At 34.7% G+C, this 26,172-nt stretch overlaps 1 long non-coding RNA gene across 2 annotated transcripts in view; it reads left to right on the top strand.

Moving 5' to 3' along the window:
* Positions 1 to 26,172, top strand: part of LOC136036451 (uncharacterized) — a 51,056-nt gene that overhangs the window by 1,383 nt on the left and 23,501 nt on the right. Inside the window, exon 2 of one of the 2 annotated variants that reach the window (XR_010619730.1) lies at positions 1,931 to 2,094. This is a non-coding gene — a long non-coding RNA (uncharacterized LOC136036451). Of the gene's footprint in view, positions 1 to 825; positions 2,095 to 26,172 lie in introns of those variants that run through there. The other variant, XR_010619729.1, reaches the window with a different exon arrangement.

Raw genomic sequence — 26,172 nt, forward strand, 5'->3', positions numbered from 1 at the left:
TGGTAATAATATTTGGACAGTCCAAAACACAGTAGAAGAAGCAGAATAAGCAGTCCAAGAAACATTGGCTCAAATAGAGTTATGGTCCCTAGGAATAGATCTTGATTTTGAACCATCCAAAGCTAAAGTTATGTTGTTCACATCCAAGAGGAATATTAGACCTCCCCAACTTACTCTATTTGGAGAGGAACTGCTAGTAACCAATTGTCATAAAGTCCTTGGAATATACATTGATGATAAACTTCAATTCAGCCAACATATCAAATATCTAAAAGAATCCTGTGCAAAGCGACTGAACTTGATGAAGATGCTTTCGTGTGGGAAGCATGGTGTCAACATTGTTACAGCAAGACAATTCTATATCACATACATTAGACCTAAAATTGACTATGGGAGTTTGATATACAGCATTGCCCCAGAATCCACTCTCAGAAAACTTGATTCAATACAGAATACTGCTCTAAGATTAGCATTTGGAGCTCACCAGAGTACCCCGATTCCTTTTCTCCTGAGTGAGTCTGGTATGGAGAAACTCAACACAAGAAGGGAAAAAAAATGCTTATAATGTACATGAACCATCTATGGAAAACAGATCTCAATCACCCAGTTAAGAAACTGATAATTAAACCTGGACTGACCCACAGTAGAAATCACCTTAGGAAAAGGAAGCGTCTGAATCCTTTTGAAAAATTCGAAGAACTACTTACTCAGGAAGGTATAGAAGTACCTATTATCCAAATGCTACGTTATGAAAAAACACCAAAAATTCACCCTTGGGATTGGGTTGAGATTGATTACATAGAAAAATCAGGAAACAACCCCCTGTTAATGAAACAAAAATTCCTCTCAGTATTGAATAGCAGGTATGAAGAATATGTGAAAATATATACAGATGGTTCAAAAACAAATGGCTTAGGAGTGGGCTGCTCAGCAGTGGTTCCCGAATTCAATACAGAGATAACAAAGCCACTTAGCAAAGAATCAACTGTTTTTGAGGCAGAAATAAAAGCAATTGAAAGTGCACTAGAATGGGTAATTGAAAAAATTAGTGAAAGTGATCAAAACCAAAATAAGTTCCTCATATGCAGCAACTCGAAATCAGCCCTCCAGTCCCTTAAGAATTTTCCAAATAAACCAAAGGATGAGGTCCATTAGTGTTATAGCTCTATTCTGAAGATTTGTGAGAAAGGAGTAACAATACAATTTTTGTGGTGTCCAGCCCATGTGGGGGTGGTGGGTAATGAAAGAGCAGGTAAATATGCCAAAAAGGCAGCACAAAAGTTGCTTCATACACCTCCTACAGAACCATATAAACAGGTTAGAGAGATGGTTAAAAGTATTTACCAAAAACATTTTGAGGAAATGAGGGATGATAGTAGTTTTTATAGCTCTTACCCAGAAAAAGAAACCTGGTTTTGATATGGAAAATTACAGTAGATTGAAAAGAAAATATGGTTGCTTTATGTTCCGTTTTCAGTCAACCCATGTAGGCATTAAGCATAGGCTGTTTATCATAGGCAAAGCCAATAGTCCTCAGTGTGATAATTGTAGTGAGATAGAGAGTATTTTCCATTATGTTGTTGATTGTAAAGAATATGAAAATTTAAGAAAAGAAATGAGAATGTTGTGTAAAGAGGAAAATCTAGGAGAGCTTTCAGTGGGGCTTGCATTAGGAATTTTGATTGATGATGAATCTTTGAAGTATAGGATGATAGACTTGTTTATTAAGTTTATTTGTGAAAGTGGTAGAGAAAAAGATTTTATCTGATTTTGATAATATTGTAAATGCTATATTGACAGTGATGTAATAGGGATTGATTTGTATGTGGACTCTATTTGACTGAGTGTTTTAATACTGATCTAGGCACTTGATGAGTGATTTATAAAAAAAAAAAAACTGCTATAAAGGAAGATTATTTGTTCTTTTTAGTTTGAAGCTGAGATGAAATAATAATTGCTGTATTGAAAGTAGCTGTAGCTAATGGTGAAGTGCCAAAAAGAAAGGAAATTAGTCATATTGAAAGAAGTCTCAACTGGCATTGCTGTCAAGAGGAGACTCAAATCTCTCAGATCAGTTAAGCTTTTCAGTGACCTGTAAGTAATCTTATGCATATTCCTTAGGATCCAAAGGGTTTTTGGTGTTCAAGGCCCGTCTTGCATAGGCTAAGCTTAATAAGGAGTCAGAAGAAAAGTTTTTTGGTTATTAAAAAGGTTGGTTCTTAGGAAGGCAGCTATCAAATTGGTGAGTTAGTCAAATATTACCATATCAAACAGGCCTAGTTTCTAAACCATCCTATAGTTTTTAGTTGAAATTTTTTTTAGAATGATTAGGCCAATACCTAAAGCCTATTATATAGTCTATATTGTTGAAATTGCTGTTTAAACTGGATTTTTAAGGTAAAGTAGGGGTAACATTTTACTTTAGCTACACTTTAGCTACACTTTAGCTACTTTTTGCTAACTTTGAAAGAGGTTAGGTTAGGAAAATGAAACTTTCATGGATGTGTACAGGCTAAAGTGTGTCCCAGAAAGGTATTTTGAAGTACCTACCTCCACTTCTTTTCCCTCTAGAGGGTCCTGAAATTTGGGTGCCTTAATTTTTGGTTATCAGTTTCTTTTTCTCTGTTCTTAGTTCTGAAAAGACAATTCCTATTGATTGAGCAGAACTTTAAGCCATAACACTGGGTTTTCTCTAATTTTAGAAATAATCTTTTATGCCACCTCATTATAGGTCAAATATATGGCTGATATTATTTATTCTCCATGAATTTTTGTTTTATTTGATTTCATTGATGTCACTTGCTTTCTGTTAAAAATACATTTATTTTTTTTTTACATCAAGCTTCTTCATTTGTGAAAAAAATTTGAACTGTTTTTCTTTTTACATGTTGTATAAATTGTAAAGGAATGTCTGGCCCTTTGTTTCATAGATTTTACTAAATGTCTTTGAGGCATCTTATATCAAAATACATCTGATATATTTTAATGTTTTTTTTTAGAGATGACATAGGACACCATTAAAGTTTTTCATTTGCTTTGCTAAAAAAGTACCAAGTTTAGAGACTTATGTTAATATTCTTCTTGCTGATCAGTATAATTGTTTTTAAAATTCCTTCTGTTTAAAGCATGTTAGAGATATTCTAAGCCAACCATGGGCATACTGCAGTCACAAATGATTTTGCTCAAATGAGCTGGCAGAAAACAAATAGAACATATAATTTTTCTTTTTTTTTAGTGTTTCAGGACTAGAATATCACAAAACTAAGCATTTGTATTGCTGATTGTATCTTAAGTAAATATAATCTCTGATGAAGTTTTGTTGATACCTGTCTTAAAATTAATTTGTCTAAATAAAATGCATTTTGTTTATGGGACAGTAGTGAAAATAGCAGCAACCATTATTTGAGTTTTTTTTTAATATTTTCTTTTTTCTAATAATTGTTCTTCTCTGGTCACATTTGTGTTTCTTCCTAAGTGGCTTGCACTCTAAGTTGAGAATCCCTTGTCCAAAGGGCAAAGGTTTAATTCCTGACATTACCAGTTTATTTGGTTTGGAACAGGGGTCAGTGATGTGAATCTGTGAGCTTAGCCAGAATTGGCCCAACCTTAAAAGGTTACCTAGAGAAATCTGGGGTCAGGAAGGGCATGCAATAGCATAGGATGACTGGCCCCTAGCTTCCTATTGCACTTACTGGCTAAAGCACCACCTAGTCCGTTACTGGGCTTCATAGAAGCTTTCTTTTAAACCCATTAAATGTAAGTACAAAGGAAGAAATGTCAGTAAGGTGGTCCTTCCTTTTCAATGAATTGTTGATGTATAGACAACAGTGTAGGTCATAAGTGATGGCTGGTGAATGTTTTACAAGGTTTAAAAATTTAGGGCAATTGCTCAGGTTGGCAACTGAGCACAAAAGTAAAATTTTGTGAATGGTTTTTCTTTGTGACTGTTATATTTATGTAATGTCAAGCATTTTAAAGTTAATCTTCATTGTTTTGTTTTAATTGCCATGGCCCTAGGACTTTAGTGTATTAAAACCTACTTATGTCCATCCATTTTCTTTTAAACAGACAGAAGTTCTATGTTTCCTAGCTTCAATAAATTTTTATGCAATTTTGAGACCAGGGTTACAAAGTAGGTCAAAACTTGCAAATGGAACTGTGGTATGACTAATTAATTTGTAAGAAATGTATATCAATTTAAAGATTAAAAAAAATCGTGTAGATAACAAACAAGACAAATAAATATAAGTATCCCTTTACAACCATTTAATGAAGTGTCACAAATGTAGATAACCCCTAAGATTGAAATGAACAAAGCTTCAATTATGAATCTGTTTTCTTTAAACAGACTGAAGGGGCAAACCTCCAAGCTATGACAAATTCAATCTCACTTTTGGGCTCTTTTCTTTTCAATGGGAACTTTCTTTGGATTTTTCTCAGCCAAGTAAAAACAGTAGGGACAGGATCAGGTATAAGTGGCCTTCCACTTAGCCTACATACCCAGGGGAAAATCATGCAGCTATACTAATAGCTGGTAAATTTTTGTTGCTCATATTTTGACCCCTTGATGCCTTTTTTTATGTTCTTTACAAACATAATAAGTGCTTCAATTGCAAGTTCAAATTTAAGCACTTTTTGAGCTGTTGAAAATGACCAAAATATACCCAAATAGTTTTTAGGTATAAAAAAAAAGCTTAAAACATTGGTCTCAAACTTACTGTATCATTATTAATCCATTTTTTAAATGTTATATAATCTATGAGCACTGATTCTCCACAATTAAGTTGGATTAATAAATTTTACAATATTATGCTGTTTTCTTCTTCTTTGATGCCAAATTTCAATTAAAGTATGTGTTTTTGGTCATTTTTGACAAAATAATGTATGTTTTTCACTGCCAAAATTTGTTAGGTTAGGTAAGGTCAAAAAGTGCTTAAATTTGAATTAGCAATATAAGCAATTATTATATTTGTAAAGAACATACAAAAAGGCATCAAGTGGTATATTGACTTAATTTGTAAGTCAAAATATGAATAAAAAAAATTTACCCCTAACATGCCTAATTTGCAAATATATAGCCCAAATTATATATTTCCAATGTATTCTGCCACCTTTTACTTGTTTTTCCAATTCTTGTTTTGCCACAGTTGCTTCAAGTAACAGGTACTAGGGTTGAGGGATAGATTGGCAGAATCAATAGAAAATATGTAATTTCAGCTATAGATTTCCATATTAGGAAGGTTGGGGCTAAAGTAGATCGATTGCCGATCTACTTTATCGATTGATTGCCGTCGAAAAAAATTCTATCTGTCTTAGTTCAAAAGTTGATTTTATTTTGCAGTAGGCCAACTTTCTAACGTCACCACTTAGAAAGGAGCAAAGGATGAGCTCCAATTTCTTTAGCAATGAGTGAACTTTTAAAGTTTATTAGGCATATCTGATACCATTTCTCTACTGCAATCCCAAGTCCGAAAACCGAATGATAAACTCAACTGAAATCACGAACAGAAATGGGTAGAAATAATAGATGGCAGCACTTTCAGACCCGTGGGAAAATGCCACATTTTGCTTGCGTAGATTTTTCTGTTTATCACTCAAAGAAGATATATTGGCTGTGGGGCCGGGTAACTGCCTCATATATCTAACACTTATAGATTTTAGTCCATCTTCAATTTGAAATTAATGCCTGCCTGCTTGCCTGCTAGAACGGAGCTTTCCACTCGAAAGCAGAAACATGGTTTGATGAAACGAAAGCTTGGCGACACAACTTTAGATACTCCTATCTGACATAGGCTGTGTAACTCCACTTCACTTCGCACACAATAGGCTCTGGCTCGTGAACAAGCAAAAACCATCCTTTTTGGCCCCAGGCAAGAGTTCTGCGGAGCTTTCCAAAATGTAATGTCATATTCATCAGTCCGGCATGAGGTCCACACTTTCCGTAAAAACCGCTTGGTTAGACCCTTACCAGTTTCCAGGAATAAGCTGAGATCGGCGGCATAGGAAAAAAAAACGGGACAAAACCAAAGTTTTGCTCTCGCAACACAAAAAGACTACCATGGTACTATTCCATAGCTCATACTCAACTCTATTCAATCGTCAAATTACATTTTGAAATCAGACGTACATTGTATCTTAGATTTAAAGTAATTTGAAATTTCGTTAAAAATCGTTCAAAAAAGGACAATTTCCTATTTTTAAAGCAAGTTTCTTATCTTCCCCAATATTAAGTTCAAGTACTATTATAATTCTGGATCGATGAATCGGTATACCTGAGACTAATTGAATCCAGCGATGTAAACAGTCCATCTATCTGTGCAAGCTACAGATCACTGCTTAAGTACACATACGAAGACGAACAGCAGCGAAAAGTTTTTTTTCAAAAAGGATACAGATTTCCTCTCCGCGTCACAGCAATAGCTTTCCCATAAACCCGTTATATTGCGCAAAAAATTTGTCGTTGCTTGTGCGCGAAGAGGCAGAGTCATGAAGAGACGTCTAGATTGATGTGTTTCAAAAACGTTTAATGGAGAGTATAGGACTTTTCGCTACTGTTCATATAAATACTTATGCTATGGTATAGGAGTAGGATTGTTGTAAAATCGCTTGTTTTAGCGAAAACATATACCTTGAGGACAAAAATGAGCATACGGCAACTCAGATTTAAGATACATTCAAACGTTAATGGGATCGTAATTAGCAAGCTGCTTTCCCGACTTTAGAAGATAATCCATTTTCTTTTAGTAAAAAAAAAAAAATCACAGCTGAAACATATACTTCAGGGTTAATTACCGTTCTTGATAGGTTGATGAGTAACTTCCCTACAAACCAATATAATGTAAGAAATTATTTGGTTTAAGAAATTAATTAATTAATTATTTTGGTTTAAGAATTTAATAATAATATATTAACCACTATAATATTTTTTCTAATTTCTTATCACCTGCAGGTGATTTTGTGTTTTATCGATATAATTCCTATATCTTTTCTGAAGGGTAATTTCTTTATAATATATAGAAACTATTTAGTTTAAGAAACTATCTTAACCACTATAATATTCGAACCCTAAGAATTTCCACAAATGTATCCAAGATCTCATGGGAAAGGTCTCTTCTAAGTTTCTCTTACTGGATAGTAATGGCAACCCAGTGAGTGCAGACATCATAAACGATTATTTTACTTCAACTTGTAAAACTCACCCGCCACTCCAAAATATGCCGGCCAACAGTGCAGTGAGTGACATTCCTGTGATTAGAATACATCAGACCCAGCTTAAACTCGAAAATCTTGATACAAATAAGTCAGTTTACCCAGGTGATATCCCTACCAAATTGATTGTGAAATGTGCCCATTATTTAAGTGTACCTCTAACTGCAATTTTTAACCAATGTCTTGTAGATGGTATTTTTCCAGTGTGTTTTAAACGAGCTATTATATCACCTATACCAAAAAACAAGACCCCAAAAGTCCCCTCTGACTTAAGACCAATATCAAAAACCTCTATTTTCTCTAAAATTTTTGAAAGTTTTATTTACAATTTCCTCTTTGATGATATTCAAGATAAAATTAACCCAAATCAGTTTGGCTTTAGGCCGAATCATAGCACCACCCATTGTTTATGTTATATACTTGACACTGGTTTCAAACATCTTGAGTTAAGTAGTTCCTACGTTGAGGCTGTTTTTGCTGATATTAGTAAAGCCTTTGACAACTTGGATCATCAGACAGTTATTGATAATGCAAGGGCTTTAGGTGTCAGAGATTTTGTTTTACGTATAGTAGCTAGTTTTTTATTTGGTCGTGAGCAATGTGTAGTCCTCCCTAACGGAGATTCATCTGGTTTTACCTCAATTTCCTGTGGAGCACCCCAAGGGACTAAATTGGGTCCTTTAGCATTCTTAATTGTTTTTAACAATGTTTTACCAAACTTTGACAACACTTTTAAATTTGCGGATGATTTGACATTACTTAACCTTTGTCAAACCTCAAACACTTTGGGCGTTAAACTTGACTCACTCATTAACAACTTAAAGAATGATCTTGCCAATGTTAAACTCAATCTGAGCATACCGAAAAGCAGTTTAATGCTATTCTCCTTTTTAAAAATATACCCCCAGTCAATAATTACCTTTGCATCCCAAACTTAAACATGGTTAAGCTACTTGGTGTGCACTTGGACAATGACCTTAAATGGAAATCTCACTCTTTTCACTTATTTAAAACAGGTGGTTTTCTCCTTAGATCTTTCCCTTCTTAAACGGTTCTCCATATCAATCCAGAACCTTAAAATAATTTATTGTTCTTATATAAGACCTTGTCTTGAATATGCTTGCCCTGTCTGGCACCCTGGACTGACCAAATCCCAATGTTCTAAAATTGAAAGCATTCAAAAAAGAGCTATAAAAATTATACTGGGGACGTCCTATACTACTTATGATGAAGGTTTGGCTAGACTTGAACTCACTACATTGGAATCACGACGTCACTTCCTTACCATGAACTTCGGGCACAAGTGCCTTAGTTCTGACTATCATCGACGTCTTCTTCCACCCTTCAAAGAAAACCCCCCAATCCTTCCCAATACAAGACTTAATGCTCGTAGAGCTCCAAATACTCAACTTGACTTGTGTCCCCAAATGTTGACAATGAGGTACAAAAACTATTTCGTTCCCTATTTTGTTTCGCATTTTAATAATTGATTTAACTTTGTAACTATGTTTATCCCTTAACATTTATTTTATCATGTAATTATAATTGTTCTGACGTGCTTATGCTAGCTTGTGTGCTATTTTAGCCAATAAATCATATTCTATTCTATTCTATTCTTAAATTATTTTAACCCCTATAATATTTTTTTCTGATTTCTTATCACCTGCAGGTGATTTTGTGTTTTGTGGATACAATTCCTATATCTTTTCTAAAAGGTAATTTCTTTATAATATATAGAAACTATTTAGTTTAAGAAATTATTTTAAGCCCTATAATATTTTTTTCTAATTTCTTATCATCTGCAGGTGATTTTGTGTTTTGTGGATACAATTCCTATATCTTTTCTAAAAGGTAATTTCTTTATAATATATAGAAGCTATTTAGTTTAAGAAACTATCTTAACCCCTATAATATTTTTTTTCTAATTTCTTATCATCTGCAGGTGATTTTGTGTTTTATGGATACAATTCCTATATCTTTTCTAAAAGGTAATTTCTTTATAATATATAGAAACTATTTAGTTTAAGAAATTATCTTAACCCCTATAATATTTTTTTCTAATTTCTTATCATCTGCAGGTGATTTTGTGTTTTGTGGATACAATTCCTATATCTTTTCTAAAAGGTAATTTCTTTATAATATATAGAAACTATTTAGTTTAAGAAACTATCTTAACCCCTATAATATTTTTTTTCTAATATCTTATCATCTGCAGGTGATTTTGTATTTTGCGGATACAATTCCTATATCTTTTCTAAAAGGTAATTTCTTTATAATATATAGAAACTATTTAGTTTAAGAAACTATCTTAACCCCTATAATATTTTTTTTCTAATTTCTTATCATCTGCAGGTGATTTTGTGTTTTGTGGATACAACTCCTATATCTTTTAAGGTGAAAGGTCTGTAAAATACAATATAATACTGATATTCTGATCAAAATTTCATCAGAAAAGCATCAAATTAATTACAAGACTGTAGAAGAAATTCGAGAATTAAATTGTGCTAGTAAGAAGAGGGTCGATTTTCCAGAGGCAAGATTGCATTCAAAAAAGAAAATAACCTTAAATTTATTGACGCAGTCCAATTAAATGAATAAGGAACCATTGAAACAGTTACCAAGATTAGAGCCGTTCCTAAGGTTAGCGGTGCCAGGGGAAAATTAATTACAGCACCCCCTACCGACTAAAAATTTAAGAAAAGAAAACGAATCAAAGTGAAAAATTGTATCGAAGTGGACAATCCCAAGCCACGGTGCCACTCAAGCCATGTTAACCAGGGCGATTGCCCAGGTTGCCCCCATTTAGGAACGACTCTGACCAAGATATAAACCTAGGATCGAATAATTAACTACAGCAACCCCCTCCAACTAAAATATAAGAAAAAAACGAATCAAAATGAAAAATTGAATCGAAGTGGACAACTCTCCACGGTGCCACTCAAGCCACGTTAACCAGGGCGATTGCCCCGATTTGCTCTAGGAACGGCTCTGACCAAGATACAAACCTAGGATCGAATAATTATCTAAATAGCCCATTTTTCTTTAAGGAAAAACACCCTCTACCAACTAAAAATGTAAAAAAAAGAATCGCAGTGAAAAATTGTACCGAAGTGGACAATTCCCAAGCCACGGTGCCACTCAAGCCACGTTAACCAGGGCGATTGCCCCGATTTGCTCTAGGAACGGCTCTGACCAAGATACAAACCTAGGATCGAATAATTATCTACAATAGCCCATTTTTCTTTAAGGAAAAACACCCTCTACCAACTAAAAATGTAAAAAAAAGAATCGCAGTGAGAAATTGTATCGAAGTGGACAATTCCCAAGCCACGGTGCCACTCAAGCCACGTTAACCAGGGCGATTGCCCCGATTTGCTCTAGGAACGGCTCTGACCAAGATATAAACCTAGGATCCAATAATTAATTACAGCAACCCCTACCAACTAAAATATAAGAAAAAAAACGAATCAAAGTGAAAAATTGAATCGAAGTGGACAATTCTCCAGCCACGGTGTCACTCATGGCACGTTAACCAGGGCAATTGCCCCGGTTGGCCCCCTTTAGGAACGGCTCTGACCAAGATATAAACCTAGGATCGAATAATTAATTACAGCAACCCCCACCAACTAAAATATAAGAAAAAAACGAATCAAAATGAAAAATTGAATCGAAGTGGACAATTATCCAGCCACAGTGTCACTCAAGCCACGTTAACCAGGGTGATTGCCCCGATTTGCTCTAGGAACGGCCCTGACCAAGATACAAACCTAGGATTGAATAATTATCTAAATAGCCCATTTTTCTTTAAGGAAAAACACCCTCTACCAACTAAAAATGTAAAAAAAAGAATCCAAGTGGAAAATTCCCAAGCCACGGTGCCACGTCAACCAGGGCGATTGCCCCGATTTGCTCTAGGAACGGCTCTGACAAAGATATAAACCTAGGATCGAATAATTATCTAAATAGCCCATATTTCTTTAAGGAAAAACACCCTCTACCAACTAAAAATGTAAAAAAAAGAATCGAAGTGGAAAATTCCCAAGCCACGGTGCCACTCAAGCCACGTTAACCAGGGCGATTGTCCCGATTTGCTCTAGGAACGGCTCTGACCAAGATATAAACCTAGGATCGAATAATTAATTACAGTAACCCCTACCAACTAAAATATAAGAAAAAAACGAATCAAAGTGAAAAATTCAATCGAAGTGGACAATTCTCCAGCCACGGTGTCACTCAAGCCACGTTAACCAGGGCGATTGCCCCGATTTGCTCTAGGAACGGCTCTGACCAAGATACAAACTTAGGATCGAATAATTATCTAAATAGCCCATTTTTCTTTAAGGAAAAACACCCTCTACCAAGTAAAAATGTAAAAAAAAAGAATTGAAGTGAAAAATTGCATCGAAGTGGACAATTCCAAAGCCCCGGTGCCACTCAAGCCACGTTAACCAGGGCGATTGCCCCGATTTGCTCTAGGAGCAGCTCTGACCAAGACACAAACCTAGGATCGAATAATTATCTAAATAGCCCATTTTCTTTAAGGAAAAACACCCTCTACCAACTAAAAATGTAAAAAAAAGAATCGAAGTGAAAAATTGTATCGAAGTGGAAAATTCCAAAGCCACGGTGCCAATGTTAACCAGGGCGATTGCCCCAATTTGCTCTAGGAGCAGCTCTGACCAAGATACAAACCTAGGATCGAATAATTATCTAAATAGCCCATTTTCTTTAAGGAAAAACACCCTCTACCAACTAAAAATGTAAAAAAAAAGAATCGAAGTGAAAAATTGAATTGAAGTGGACAATTCTCCAGCCACGGTGCCACTCAAGCCACGTTAACCAGGGCGATTGCCCCGATTTGCTCTAGGAACCTAAGATCGAATAATTATCTAAATAGCCCATTTTCTTTAAGGAAAAACACCCTCTACCAACTAAAAATGTAAAAAAAAGAATCGAAGTGAAAAATTGATTCGAAGTGGACAATTCTCCAGCCACGGTGCCACTCAAGCCACGTTAACCAGGGCGATTGCCGTGATTTGCTCTAGGAACCTAGGATCGAGTAATTATCTAAATAGCCCATTTTTCTTTAAGGAAAAATTAAAAGATAACAACAACACAAAATTCAACAGTAGAATTTTGTTCTTTGATTCAACATTGTGTGAATATAAAGAGTGAATTTCCTTCAAACCACCATAATTTTTTTGCTAATCTTTTATTATCTGCAGGTGATAGCGAAATAATTTTGACGAGAATGAATGAAAGCGTTTAATGTACATATAAACTTTTCCCATCGCTTTCAAGATCTCAGCTGCTTAAGAAAAAAATATCTAAGACATCCATAATCAATTTCACAGTGATTATGAATTCCGTCTTGGAGTTTTCAAACACAAACTGACAATAGGACTATTATTTGTAGAGGGGGTTTTTTTTTCAAATGGGAATTCTTTAAAGAATAACGTCTCACACCGAATCTTAAGATACAGCGAACATCTGCGCCGACAATGGTTAAGGAATTCGGAGACGCCCAAGACGCTGACAACGGTCGCGGGTGCCCCATTGTTATTCTATTGCGCATGTGCTGTGATAATTATTCGAAAGCAGGGATGAATTCAATATAGAAATAACGGTTCCGGAAATCTTTGAACTTTCTTTATCGTTCAACGAACTAAGCTTCATTCAATTAAAGCAGTGATTAAGTGTCGTAGCCCCATTATTTAGAAATCTAATGGAATACCTTTGTGTGACTAGCTCTCCTGTGCCTTGGCACACAGTTTCTGGAATCATTAGTTTTATCAAAAAGCACAAGCGAGCAAAATGAAGTAAAAAAGAAGAAAATTACCACTAATCATGGTGCTGGCAAAAACACTTGATCCAGAAGAAATTACACTCAAACGTTTCAAGGAGGAGCAAACGCTAGAAGAAGCCTTTTCGCCAAAAAAAACGTCTTATTATTCCAAACGTTTTAATAAATAACACACTTTTTGCTTCGTTTTGGCCGTATAAAAAGTAAAACACCTGGCTTAGACCACATGTCAACCCTCCTCCCCCCCCCACGTACATTACTACCTACGGAACAAAATGTATATTTGGGCATAGGTTTTGTCGCTTTTTGTGGAATTAGACAATACCGAAAATGGGTAAAAAAAATTAGCAAAAATATATGTAATATGCGAACTAAGTAATAAAATGGGTACATTGAAAACTGCTTTTTACGATATCCGTAACCATGATTTATTGTTATTATTAGTATGGTTATTATTATCATTATTACAATTATTATTTATTATAAAACCTCTTAATGATATTCCCTGCTTTTGGAACGTACTTGAGATGGTTGGGTTACGAAAATTACCTAAAATCTCGTATCGCACATGCTTATAGACCACAACCACAGAGAAACAGAGTTCTCTGACACAGAAGAATGTCACTTGTTTGGTACTTTCAAAAGAATTTTAAGTAATTTTTTAATCTCTTGATGACTTATGGTTATTAATATTTTTTTCTTTCCTTTTTTTGTGGATAGGTGACTTACCTGGGTTAGAAATTTTTGTTTTGAGGGGTGTTCAAGCTGTGCTCAGCATTCCTCATGGTTTGGGGTCAAATATGTAATTTGAAATATCTTTAATTCATTGAAAAGTCCTCTGTTTTTATTTGGGGGGGGGGGTTTGTTTAGCGGGTGTTTTTTCTTCTTTTTTTCTTGTATTCTTTTTAATCTCTTAAAGTTTCAGTCTCTTAAATATTGTATTTTTTTTCTTTTTTTCTTTTGTGATGAGTTGTAAATATGATGTGAAAATGAAAACGAAAGGTGTAAATATAAAGTAATGTAAACGAAATTGTAAATGAGAGGTTTAAACGTATTTCATTGAAAAAAATTTAATATATTTGTTTCATTTTCATTTCTCTCCTGTTTTTCCCTGCTCATAGAGTCTTACGGGGGAGTCTATGTTGAAGTATTTTGTTGTGAATTTATTGATTTAATAAATTGATTGACTGATTGATTGATTGGAACTACGCTGAGAAAATCTTAAGTCAAAAACATTTAGGCTACTCTTGATATAAAGGTCTCCTTCTCAGAATCACAGATCTAGATCAGCTTGGAACGCTTTAATTCAATCTTTATTTTTAAACTTCATTTATTTTTCATAGGAACTAAATTAGCCATGAAAATAATGATACTTCACATTCAGTGGTACTACTTATACGTGCTTTATTCACAGCTATTATTCGTTTAACACCATTACTTAATATCCTACCATTAGTATCCTTTTAAAGATCTATCCATTTTATGAAATGGTAATCAAGGTTGTATCCAGGAGGGGGGAGGGTTGTTACCTGATTCGTTTTTACCAGATTTTACAAAACCGGAAGTTTTTTTTTTTTTAACCTGATCCCCTTTGTCAAACAGTTCGTGGTAACGAACTGTAGTAAGGAGCGACCCGGCCCAATAGTAACCAAAACTCTAAAAAATGGAATTTTGGTACCAATAGCTACATCAAAAGAATCGCATTTTAATGCTGATTTTAAATATATAGATTTCATCAAGTTTAGTCTTACCCATCAAAAGTTACGAGAATATTTGCGTTATTTTAGAAAATAGGGGAAACACCCCCTAAAAGTCATAGAACCTTAACGAAAATCGCACCATCAGATTCAGCGTATCAGAGAACCCTACTGTAGAAGTTTCAAGCTCCTATCTACAAAAATGTGGAATTTTATATTTTTTGCCATAAGGCAGATCACGGATGCGTGCTTATTTGTTAGTTTGTTTGTTTTTTTTTGTTTTTTTTTTCCCCAGGGGTGATCGTATCGACCCAGTTGTCCTAGGATGTTGCGAGAGGGCTCATTTTAACGGAAATAAAAAGTTCTAGTGCCCTTTTTAAGTGACCAAAAAAATTGGAGGGCACCTAGGCCCCCTCCCACGCTAATTATTTTACCAAAGTCAACGGATCAAAATTCTGAGATAGCCATTTTATTCAGCGTAGTCGGAAAACTTATAACTATGTCTTTGGGGACGACTTACTCCCCCAAAGTCCCCGTGGGAGGGGTTACAAGTTCAAAACTTCGACCAGTGCTTACATTTAGTAATGGTTATTGGGAAGTGTACAGGCGTTTTCAGGAGGATTTTTTGGTTGGAGGCAAGGGTTGAGAAGAGGGTGATATGCTGGGGGAACTTTCCATCGAGGAATTTGCCATGGGGGAAGAAAATTTCCATGAAGGGAGCGCAGGATTTACTAGCATTACTTAAAAAAAACAATGAAAAAATAAATATGAAAAAGTTTTTTTTCCGCTGGAAGTAAGCAGCAGCATTAAAACTTAAAACGAACAGAAATTATTACCCATATGAGGGGCTCACCTCCTTCTAATACCTCGCTCTTTACGCTAAAGTATTTTTAGTAATTTCAACTATTTATTCTGCGGCTTTTGTGATTCAGGGATCATTCTTAATGAATTGGGACAAAATTTAAGCTTTAGTGTAAAGAGCGAGGTACTGACGAGGGGGCGAACCCCCTCATATATTTAATAAAAACATGAGAATACAAAAGTTCTTTACGTAAGCTAATTTATAAGTTACGTATATCTTTTACTTATAAAAAGATTCGTAAAAAAATAAAAGTTCTAGTTGCCTTTTTAATTAACCGAAAATCGGAGGGCAACTAGACTTCCTCTCCCGCTCTTTTTTTCTCAAAATCATTCGATCAAAATTATGAGAAAGCCATCTAGCCAAAAAAAAATAAATATACAAATTTCGTTTTAATTATTCCTCTGCGGAGAGCCAAAATCAAAACATGCATTGATTCAAAAACGTTCAGAAATTAAATAAAAAAAACAAGTTTTTTAAATGAAAGTAAGGAGCGACATTAAAACTTAAAACGAACAGAAATTACTCCGTATATGAAAGGGGCTATTCCTTCTCAACGCCCCGCTCTTTACGCTAAAAGTTTTTTACTGTTTTAAAATGTAGAGTTAAGAGAAAAAGTCAAACTTTTGAAATTGAAAACTCAATTTTCTTATTTGTTCTTATTCTTATCCGGAACTCATTCAATAAAAATTAGGTTTGTTTTCTTTTGACCAATCTAGTTTGTTGACTGTTCTGTCAGGTAAACATACTTTTCATCTGTCGAACTGAATGACAGTAATTACTGAACAATATTAACTAATATTAAAAGTTAATATTTCTGTTTGAGCGAAATCAGTAGATTACCCTATACTTACCTAAATCTATCACAGTATCTGTCACAATAAATGAATATTCCATCCAAGAAGCAGAGTTTAACGTGGTTGGAAACACTTACCTGACATAACTAAGAAACAAAAAAAAAATGTTTGAAAAAAAAACGAAAAAAGAGAAAAAAAATATTCTATTCTGCAGACCAGGCGCAAAACCCAGTTATAAACATGTTAAAAAAAGCGTCCATCCTCCAAGAAACCCCTTCAAAAACAGAAAGAAATATCTAAGACTCGCATGAGTTGACTACAATATTTTCTCTAATATAAATTATGAAGCCGAACCGAATCACTCTAATTTTAATAATATAATGATAATATCCACTGTTAATAGCTTTTATTAATATTATTATTGTTCTTACTTGCAATATAAATATGACTAAATGAAACAAAAGCTGTTAAAAATATAAATGAAAAATAAAAATCATCAATAATAGACTGGCAAATAGGATTTCTTTCGTTATTTAACCCTACTATCTATGACTTTAAGAACCATGGATAATTTTCGAAAATTTTGGCGGGAATTAAAGCTACTTTGCCTTAATATTATGGTTTTGATAGTTGCGCGAACCTCAAGTGGAGCCAAGATGTTGGTTTTGTGTTAGGCGATACTGGTCAATTGGTTTTAGTTTCTTTTTGTTTTGTCTTTTTTGTATCTTTTGAAGTGTAATCCCGTATCGATCGAAATGCAGGGTAATTGAATGTTTTTTTCTTTTGCTTTTGCTTTTTCCTTTTCCTTTTCTTTTCTTTTTTAATTTTCCTCTCCTTTTTTGTATTGTTTTTATTTGTATGTGTTTTGGGGTTGTAAGCCCAAACAAGCTTTACTTCGGGCCTTTTGCTAGTTTTGTTTTGTTTATTTATATCAATAAGCCCATCTTTCTCTCTCTCTCTCTCTCTCTCTCTCTCTCTCTCTCTCTCTCTCTCTCTCTCTCTCTCTTTCTTTTTTTTTTCTCTCAAAATGGCTCTCTTAACCGAGTTTTGGTTTAATTAATTACAAAACAGGATAAAAGTGGAAGCAAATTTCTAAAAACTTAACTCCCGTTACACAACTACTTAAGTTTCCGTTAGAAACGACGACCTTGCCCTTACTGGGCTGAAAAGGGGGCCTTTGGTTGACGGGTACTAAGGTTAATACTTCTTTAATGCGTATTCTTTGCAAGAAAGACCAAGGGGTCGATTTGGGGTTACACTCTCTGTGGGAATTCTTTCCCATCTATGCGAAGATAGACCCAAAAATTCTTGTGTGATCGCAAGTGTGAGAAATATCATTTCCTTTTGGCCGGGTTTTGATGTTTCTCTGAGAACGTAAAAGTTGAAAAAAAGTTTTCGTTTCCCATTGTGCTTGACGCTAATTTTAAATATTAGAATTTCTGTACACTATCGAATTGAAAGAGAGAAAAGATATTTCAAAAGATTAATTAAAAAAAAACTTTCCGAAATAGAATTTTTTCAGAGAAAAGTAAGGTCATATTAAACTTAAGATTAGCATTAAAAAACTTGTAATAATTTAAACTCAAAACGTCCAGAAATTACAATTAAAGAATAAACGGAAACCCAAAATCGGTAATATAAACTATTTCTAATATAATTCGTTTTCAGTAAAGCGCCATTGCCGCAGTAGATTTTAGACTTTTACAGTTAGGGAAGGAGACAGTAGCCAAACTCTTGTTTGGAGTGATATGGTTCGCTTTAAATGTAAAAATTTCGTCAACTCTAAAAGTTCGGTTTCGTTTTGATTTTGTGCGTATTCAATTTAACTCTAGTCGTTGTAAGATTTATTTTTTACTTATATTAGTGCCTGCTGTATGTTTGTTTGCTATGATCGTTTGTTTAATATCTGTTCATTTTGGGTTTCATTTATTCTTTAACTGTAGTTTTGGTCGTTTTGAGTTTGAATTATTATAGATTTTTATTTCTAATACGATAGAAATAACAATTAGGAAAAATACAATTGTTTCTCTAATACAAGAGAAACAATTAGGAAAAATACAAAATCAAACGAGGATTATTTTCAGCTTATATTATTATTTTCAACTTACGTAACGAACTTCTATATTCGTATATTTTTATTACGTACATAAGGGGGTTTGCCCCCTCGTTAATACCTTGCTCTTCACACTAAAGCTTAAATTTTGTCCCAGTTCTTTAAGAATGACCCCTGAATCACAAGGGCCGTACAATAAATAGTTGAAATTGCTAAAATACTTTATCGTAAAGAGCAGGTATATAGGAGGAGATGAACCCCATTATATGCGTAATAATTTCTAATCGTTTTAAATTTTGATGCTGCTCCTTACTTTCAGTTGAAAAAACTTATTCATATTTATTTTTTCATTGCTTTTTGTTTTAAATAAAGCTAGAAAATCCTGCGCCCCCTTCATCAAAATTCTCTTCTCCCATGACAAATTCCTCCATGGAAAGATCCTCCCACGTAATCCTCTCCCCTCAGCCCCCTCCCGAACCCAGAAAGAAATCCCCCTAAAAACGTCTGTATGCTTCCCTATTACCATTACTATATGTAAACACTGGTCAAAGTTTGTAACTTGCAGTCCCTCCCCCGGGGACTGTGAGGGAGTGAGCCGTCCCAAAAGACATAGTTATTAGGTTTTTCGACTATGGTGAATAAAACGGCTATTTCAGAATTTTTATCTGGTGACTTTGGGGAAAAATGAGCGTGGGAGGGGGCCTAGGTGCCTTCAAGTTTTTTGGTCACTTAAAAAGGGCACTAGAACTTTCAATCTGGTGACTTTTGGAAAAAATGAGCGTGGGAGGGGGCCTAGGTGCCCTCCAGTTTTTTGGTCACTTAAAAAGGGCACTACAACTTTCAAATTCCGTTAGAGTGAGCCTTCTCACGACATTCTAGGACCACTGAATCGATACGACCACCCCTGAGAAAAAAAACAAAAAAAACAACAATAATAAAACAAATAAACACGCATCCGTGATCTGTCTTCTGGCAAAAAAATGCGAAATTCCACATTTTTGTAGATAGGAGCTTGAAACTTTTACTTCAGGGTTCTTTGATACGTTGAATCTGATGGTATCATTTTCGTTAAGATTTTATTACTTTTAGGGTATGTTTCCTCCTATTTTCTAAAATAAGGCGAATTTTCTCAGGCTCGTAACTTTTGATGGGTAAGACTATACTTGATGAAACTTATATATTTAAAATCAGCAATACAATGCGATTCTTTTTTATGTAACTATTGGTATCAAAATTCCGTTTTTTAGAGTTTCGGTTACTATTGAGGCGGGTCGCTCCTTACTACAGTTCGTTACCACGAATGTATCAACTGTTTGATTCAACACTCATCAAATCAGCTACTAATCTCCTTTCTCCACCTTAACCGCAACAATACTGTGCTCGTACATAGTAAAAAATCAGTTTAATTTACTTATCTCGTTTACCATACAAGGATAGAATCTTCGCTAAAAATCTTATATTGGCTGTATCAAATTCCTGTTTATAATATATAAAACTGGGGAGTAGATGGTGGGGGTGTAATTTTCTTTGGGGAAGGGGACATCTGCCCTCCCTCCCCCAGGTACCAGTCATCCCACTCCCACCCCGGCTGAACTTTAGCGTCTTCGAAAATATCGTCTAAACTATGATAGACCTACATAATTCAAACATCCACAGAAACAGATTAATTTTTTTAATATATGTTTACCTTTATGGCACAATATGGCTCATTTTTGACTTAATCATTTTCACTTGACTTCGAAAAACCGGCTCCAACTTTGCCCCCCAGGATTTTGATGGAATTCTGCCCCCGGTAGTGGGTAGTGGGGTTGGTTGATTCAGATGCTTATCAATGATTGATCTAAGAAGAAAATTTGGTCTACACATCTTCCCCACTGATATTTTCTTAAAACTATTTACAGCATCTTTTGGACTAATAAGCATCCTCATGCAAAGTAAATCCCTACGGAAAGTAAGGTAATGCTTCTTTAAGTACTAGACTCACTCTTTCTTGTAAAGGAGTTAAATTAAAAGGTTTTTAAAATAATTAACTAGTTCCGATTTTTCAAAAAATATATTCAGAATCTTTAGTAAGTAATCCTTAACTTCCCAAGTGCCATATTTCAAAATCTAGTACACTATGTTTTACTATAACATTTACTACACTATCAACATCTGACACACAATTATTTTTTAATCTTTTTAATTCTGTATCTAACTCCTCTTCACCAAGAATATGTTCCTTCACTACCATAAAAATTAACTCTTTTCTACATCTTTTCGTACGACTACATTACGGTTTAACGCATTCAAAAAAAGTTTGCCCATATTTTTATAACCCTTCCCTTGTTACCAAATGAGGTTCTCTTATTCTTTTTAACTTAGAAAAGTCCATACTTACTGTCAATTTCTTTACATCCCAATTGAATACTTTATTGTTAGCTGTCTGGCTGCATCTTCCAGATACATGGCAACTTTATCCATGGTCTCCATTCAAACCTCCTTTCTTCATATTTTAATCCCTAATACTTCCCTTACTTTCTTCATATTCTCACATGATATGTCATTGAAAACTTATTGTAAAAATTCTTCTTCTTAACATCCAAACCTAAATTATTTTCATTAATGTCCCTAGTTGAGTGTCTAATAACTTTTAATTGCACTCCTCCTTACGAAAGCTTCTGCTGCTTTCTAAAGTTCCATCCATTTACATTGCCAAAACTTGAATTCTCCAGTTTCTTTTCCTGTTCTTGGAAATTTTTTCTCAAGGTTTTATATTTGATTTGACTTATTTCATAAACTCCAAGAAAATAGTGATCCATAGCGGTTAAATGTTTTCTGGAAGTGTTGCACAGAGGCAGCAATGTTTGAAAATTTAGTATGTATTATATTCAATCCTGAGAGTTCTGTAGTGGCGGAGTGGGTTTGACCTTAGCTTGATAATTCAGGACCCAGAGATCAAATATTGCTGTAGCAATGTACTCCAGGGTCGAATGAGGGACCTTAGTAGTCAATAGTCGTCCTTAATCCGATTACTTCCTTTCAATCCTGTGTAAAATGAGGATTTATTCCCCTTCCGAAACATACAACATGCGACTTTGCATCTAATGATTCTTCAATTTCTGATGTGGGTTTTCATGTGTTGGAATGTAAGGTTAGCTCAGAGGGTAAAGACTTTGAGAGCCCTTTTATGTGTGAAAAAGATTATTTTAAAGAATATGGGAAGTCAGTAGAAATAACTGATTTGAAAGAGCCTTAGAATTTTATACAGCCCATGCCTCTTGACTATCCTGATATGAGCCCCTCTTGTCACCCAAGAATAGATGCTGGAGATTCGCCCCTGGCTAATTTAAAAACTCGATCCAAGAATATTTGACTGTTTAGAATAGAAATACAAAACATTTGAATTGAAACTCATTTAACGCTTAACAGTTGCTTATGCTTAAAGAAAGGATAGACTATATTCAAACTATGTATGATGGTCAAAAAGACTTAACTAGAAATAAGCAAAAAGTAGACCGGTGTTTGAATTAAATTCTATTATCAAACAGCTACAAGAATTACAGGCAACATTGTGGTGTTATGACTTTCAATCTCCAATAAACTATTTCCATGGCAAGGCTATTGCTTGGTTCCCTGTTTGTTTTTTGTTCTTTTTGTTTTTTTGTTTTGTTTTTTTGTCCTCGTTCGCTCCAACCTTCCTCTTTTTCAATTAGAAAGGTTTAAATTTTCATTTAGGTGCCGGATCTCCTTTCCTTTCACTGAATTTACTCAGTTGCGTTCCTCTTTAAGACAGCTTCTGCCTCTTCGCAAATATTTTTCTATGATCATTCCATCCATTTATATTGTTAAATTAAACCCTCCAGTTTCATATTCACCTGTTATTGAAACTTTCTTCTCAAATCTTATACTTGAGTCTACTTATGTCATATCTACTTGAGGTGCTTATCCCCTCTAAATCGTCTATTATATCTTTTTTGGCTAATATTTTTCCAGTTATTGTTGCATTATAGTTATTTGTGCTTACGTTATCTTCTGGAAAATCCTCAAATCTGACTTTTATTCTCAGACCAAATAAATTCAAGAACTAAATTGGTATACTATATAATTACTGTATTAGCCATTATACTTGTTACATCAAAAGTATGTGAACAACTTTTTAGAAAAATCAAAAACCATATGGCTGTGCAGTGGATGACCTTAGTGGCTTTTGATCAAAGGAACTCTGGTTCAATCCCGCTTGTCACAAGGAAAGCCATCAGAGTAAATGTTTAAGTAGTTACCGAAGTTATTTTTCTTTCCATATTTTAGGCTAGAAGCCTTAGATGTTAAACAAACATGGCTGTTTATCTCGTAACCTTTGTCTTTTACATTTGAGGCATGAGCCTTAATCCAGCTCTGTCCACTCCCCTACAAAATAAGAAAAACTAAATTGCACATTTTTTTTGTTGGAATTTTGACTGAATTTTAAGATAATAACAAGAAAGACATAATGTCACCGTGTTCTTTGAAAATTTGTTTTTATTACTATAAGAGGTAACGCATTGCCTTATAGTTAGGGTCAAAAGGCTTCAACGTTTCATTATTTTTTCCAGAGGCACTTCATAAGAAATAAGGGGTCACATAAACTTTAGATGGGGCTCATTCAATTGGAAATTTGAGGTTCTAGTGTCCTATTTAAGACTCAAAAGTGATCGGAGAGCCACCAGCCGCCCCCGAAAACCTTTTTTTTTCCAAAATGCATCCGATCAAAATTTTGAGATAACCATTTTGTTCAAAATTGTCCAAAGATCTTATAACCTAAACTCCGGGGTCACGACAGCCCTAGAGCCTGGAGGCAAGTGTTGTAAGTTATATCCCAGGGGCATATAGGGATTTTATGCAAGGGGTGGTCATATAAGCTTTGAGAGAGGCTCGATTGATTGGAAATTGAAGGTTCTAGTTTCCTTTTTAAGACTCCAAAGTGGTTATTACCCATATGAGGGGCTCACCTCCTCCTAATACCTCGCTCTTTACGCCAAAGTATTTTTAGTAGTTTCCACTATTTATTCTGCGGCTTTTGTGATTCAGGGGTCATTCTTAATGAATTGGGACAAAATTTAAGCTTTAATGTAAAGAGCGAGGTACTGACGAGGGGGCGAACCCCCTCATATATATAATAAAAACATAAGAATACAAAAGTTCTTTACGTAAACTAATTTATAAGTTACGTATATCTTTTACTTATAAAAAGATTCGTAAAAAATTAAAAGTTCTAGTTGCCTTTTTAATTAACCGAAAATCGGAGGGCAACTAGGCTTCCTCCTCCGCTCTTTTTTCTCAAAACCATTCGATCAAAATTATGAGAAAGCCATTTAGCCAAAAAAAATATATATATATATATATATACAAATTTCGTTTTAATTATTCCTCTGCGGAGAGCCAAAATCAAAACATACATTGATTCAAAAACGTTCAGAAATTAAATAAAAAAAACAAGTTTTTTAAATGAAAGTAAGGAGCGACATTAAAACCTAAAACGAGCAGAAATTACTCCGTATATGAAAGTGGCTTTTCCTTCTCAACGCCCCGCTCTTTACGCTAAAGTTTCTTACTGTTTTAAAATATACAGTTAAGAGAAAGAGTCAAACTTTAGCGTAAAGAGCGGGGCGTTGAGAAGGAAAAGCCCCTTTCATATACGGAGTAATTTCTGTTCGTTTTAAGTTTTAATGTCGCTCCTTACTTTCATTTAAAAAACTTGTTTTTTTATTTAATCAAAACTAGAATCAAAGTAACAAAGTATCGAAGTAAAGAAAATATCAAAGTATCAAGTAAAAAGAGTATTAAAATCAAACAAAGTATCAAAGTAAGAATAAGCAACTTGAATAACTTACAGCCCTTACTCCGTAAACAAAGTACCAGAGTAAGAATAAGCAGCCTGCATAGCTCACAATCCTTGCCCTGGGGTCTGGGGGGATCTAAACCCGGAAGCGTAGTTATTTGACCTTTGAACTATTCTGAACAAAATGAACTTCTGAAAATTTTGACCAGATTCCTTTGGGGATAAGGGGGTGGTAATGGGGAGAGCAGGCTTCCTTTTGATCACTTTTGACTCCTAAAATAGAACTAGTAGTTTCAATTTTCAATCGAATGGGCCCCCTCCATAGATAATATGACCACCACTTCCATAAGAAATATTCTATGTTAACAATGGGCAGCTTACATAAGTTACAGCCCTTGACCCATGGGCTACGGGAGATTTTTCAACCCCTAAGTTAAACTTATTAGAATTTTGGACTATGAGCAAAATGACGATTTCAAAGTTTTGATCGGATTCATTTGGGGAGAAAAGAAAGTGTGGGAGGGATGGTTACCCTTCAATTACTTTCGACTCTCACAAAGGGCATAAGAAATTTTGACTTCCAATAGAATGAGCCTCTCTTAGGGTTTATACGACCACCTCTTCCATACAAACTTCATATATTAACTATGGGTAACTTGCATAACTTATAGCCCTTGCCACGAAGGCTGGGGGGTATCAACCCTCGAACCATAGTTATTTGACATTTGGAGTATTTTAAAAATGATGGCTATCTCAAACTTTTGATCAGAAGCATTTGGGGGGAAAGGGTCTTTGGGGCGGGGCTGGCTGCCGTCCGATAACTCTTGACTTTTAAAAAGAGAGCAAGGACTTTCCATTTTAAATCGGTCAACCCCGTGGTCTTAATTATTTCACCTTTCTGCTATTTTAAACATAATGGCTTTCTCAAATTTTTGATCCGATTTTTTTGGGAGAACGTTGGTGGGGGGGGCTCCTTACCCTCTGATCGAATCATCAAATTGGATCGATCGATTGAAGATCAGGGTCAATTATACCCACTTTTCTCAATCCAACCTTATGGAAATACAATGGGCAACTTATGTAATTTTAAGTTACTGTAAATTGGGTTTATAGGAATATATTCAGTGTCTCTAAGGTCTAAATTTTATTTAAGGTCTATTTAAAGTAAGGTCTAAAGTAATCAGATCTACAATTGTTGGAAAAAGGGTAATACAATCTTTTATTTTTATCAAGGCGATAGGTCAAAGGCAGATCTAGAGCAACATCTTAGGGGGGAGGATGTAACAAGGTTGCCAATAGTCGATCAAATTGACAATTTAATTACAAAAATTAGGAACAAATAAAGAACTAATGAGGACGCCAGAAAAATCTTACGGGGGGGTCCACCCCAGTGGCCTGGATCCGCCCTAGGTTAAGTACGATTTCTAATGTGTTTCTTGTGTGTTCAATAATCTTAAAAAGGAAAATAGTTGTTTAATGTTTCATTATCATCTACCTGTCAAACATCTTTGATGATGAAAACTCCCCTTTGACACAGTACGCCTGTTTGCACACTTAGGTTAATTAAGTATTTACATAATTCAGAGCCGGATTGAGATTTAATAAAAGTTGATGAGAAATTTCATCGAAGGTAAATTTAATGAGGCACTGTTAAGCATCTTCATTGAATCGTGAGACTGGAAGAAAAAAACTCTCACATTCAACGTTTCACTGATCTTCTCATGAGAAATAATCAGAAATACTTCACGAAGCCTATGAGAACTTGTCTATTTCATATCCTAATGAGCACATTAACATCTTGAGTTTTAATAGTGGAAATTCACATAGAAAAGAAAAACTTATTTAATATACTGATAAAATTCCTTCTTGACAGGGCGTGTTCTGTACCCTTCCCCAAGGTTTCTCCGATGGTCTCTCTAGGAAAGTTTTTTTTTTTAAACAGAAAGCCAATCCA

This window comes from Artemia franciscana, chromosome 15 (assembly GCF_032884065.1).
Source record: "Artemia franciscana chromosome 15, ASM3288406v1, whole genome shotgun sequence".
NCBI classification, from domain to species: Eukaryota; Metazoa; Arthropoda; class Branchiopoda; order Anostraca; family Artemiidae; genus Artemia; species Artemia franciscana.